Source organism: Electrona antarctica (genome assembly GCF_951216825.1).
Source record: "Electrona antarctica genome assembly, chromosome: 22".
NCBI lineage: Eukaryota > Metazoa > Chordata > Actinopteri > Myctophiformes > Myctophidae > Electrona > Electrona antarctica.
In genome coordinates this window covers 5,892,655-5,895,154 of record NC_136805.1, presented here as the reverse complement: position 1 = coordinate 5,895,154, position 2,500 = coordinate 5,892,655, and the positions used below count along the sequence as shown (strand labels likewise).

The window sequence follows — 2,500 nt, the reverse complement described above, 5'->3', positions numbered from 1 at the left end:
GTTACAGACCCATAAGGGTCCATTTGGTTTCCTAACTATCATTTGGCTGGGTACCACCTGGAACTCATTTAGGAGAACGGTGCCAGAGGAGCTAGAAGGTTCCTGCTGGGTGGGATCATACCTGGAAATCATTGCGGACAAGTAGGCCGGAAGCATTTCCATGTAGTGATTTAAAAACCAATAGGAGATTAAAAATCGATTCTAAAACTAACAGTGCAGGGACTTTAAAATAGGTGTAATGTGTGCTCTCTGTCTGGTCTTTGTCAACACACACGTCGAGACCAGACAGGAGAGGCTTACTTACAACAGTCAAGCCTGCTGGTAATAAAGCAGTGCATTCATTCTTCTGTATGAGCCTGAGAGTGAAATAATCACATTTTATAGGCATTACATTCATTGTAGGCATTACATTTACTTTGACTCCACAAATACATACAGTAATTGTGAAACTATAGCCGCACTACAAGCTCACAACCCTTCGCACTGTGAGGCGTTGTGAGCTTGTAGATATAGGCTAGTTTTGTATATGACAATTTGGTATTAAAAGGGTCTTAAAAAGTCATTAAATTGCAACTTTAGAAACGTCCAGATACCCTGTGTTGTGTATACACTATACTCACACTATAGAGCGTCGCAGTCCCGCCCTCTACCATGGACCAGGAAATGATTCTCCGTTCATTTTCCTCATAGACATTTCAGAAAGTATTTATTTAAATACGTTTACGCCGCGGACAAAGCCAACTCGAGTCGTGACAAATCATGACAACAAACACAATTATTGGGGCCGAAAAAATAATTAGAAAAACACTTTTTTGGTTGTTTTTCTTCTTTGTAATTATTTGTTTGGTCCAAAATATTGTTTGTGTTGTCATGAGTTGTCACGACTGGAGTTGGCTTTGTCCGCGGCGTAACCGTCTTTAAATAAATACTTTTTGAAATGTCTATGAGAAAAATGCATTGGGATTCATTTCCTGGTCCATGGTAGGGGGCGGGACTGCGACGCTCTATACTATGCATAATTATGTACTGTATGTTGGTTTGTTTACTGTTGAGTGAGAAAACAATGTCGCACATTTAAACCATTCAGGGCTGGAACCCCTTTTGGTGTTTTGAGCATTATGTTATGCTTTAGCTATTGAAAAATAGCAGATCTACAAGCTCGTAGCGCGGCACTCGGTGCCGCGCTATGAGCTTGTAGATCTGCTATTTTTTGAAAATTGTGAAAATGTGGTGCAAATCTTTGAACATATATTCTTTCAGAGCGTACGTTTTTAACTCATATCTTTGCTTCTGGGGAGGTCCCTGGAACAACATATTTTCAGATGGGGGTCGGCGGCCAAATACATATATTTTTGGGGGTCCTTGACATGAAAATGTTTGAAAACCACTAATATAGAAACATGGGTTTTTCTGAAAACTGTCATGATTAAGAAGACATTTGTAGAATCGTCCTCAGGTTTAATGGGACACCCCCCCCCCCCCCCCCTGGGGGTGTAGTAGAGCAGGGGTTCTCAACCCGTGGGTCGCGACCCCTCGGGGGGTCGCCAAATTATTTTAGGGGGTCCCCAAATTATTTTCCAAAAAAATAAATTTTATTTTCACGATTTTTCAAAAATAGCAGACCTACAAGCTCGTAGCGCGCCACTCGGTGGCGCGCTACGAGCTTGTAGATCTGCTATTTTTCAATAGCTAAATTATAACAATGCTTAAAACACCAAAAGGGGTTCCCGCCCAAAATGGTTTAAGGTTATTGTAGCAGTCAATTTATATTGGGGGTCGGGAGGGGGCGGGGCGGGGGTCCCGAGACATTGCCAAAGCATTTCCGGGGGTCCCCGGCCAAAAACGTTGAGAACCCCTGTAGTAGAGAACCATATACTGTAGGGCTTTGTGGCAACTGTGACATCACTGGTGTCAAGTGCAGGCAGAGGGAGAGATAAAGAGAAACAGAGGATGGGAAAAAAGACGACAGATCCACTCATCTCTCTCTCTCTCTCTCTCTCTCTCTCTCTCTCTCTCTCTATCTCATATTTCAGCCCTATCTCTTTTCCCTCTCTTGCTGTCTTTCAAAACGTTCTAGTGAATTATTAACTGGGTCCAGTACAGTGCAAAGTAATGTAGAAATGATCCAACAATGTGAGCTCGTAAAACCATAGTGGAGTCTGGCCAAAACATCAGCGCCATCTCCTGGCAGCACTGGAAATATCACCACCTCCACTCGGTCAAAGCAGAGATTATTATTTTTCAAAAGTTTTATCCCACAATTTTGTAACCCATTTTGTCCACCCAGTGTCAATTATCTAATGTAATCCTGGGCTCTATACTCCCTCTGCCAACATGGGGAGAGCAACGGACAGACCTCATGCTTAAAGCAAAGAAAAGCAAAGATTCTTAAGCACTTAAAACTGGAGTTGGCTCTGTACTCTGCACTGCTCTTGTCCCATCTGCACCAAATACCTTTGCCAAAAATAGCATTTTATAGCAAACGTATTAGTATATTATA

At 42.3% G+C, this 2,500-nt stretch overlaps 1 protein-coding gene across 2 annotated transcripts in view; it reads left to right on the top strand.

Annotated features, from left to right (window-relative positions):
- Nucleotides 1–2,500, top strand: part of lipf (lipase, gastric) — a 23,078-nt gene that overhangs the window by 7,980 nt on the left and 12,598 nt on the right. The window lies entirely within an intron of this gene.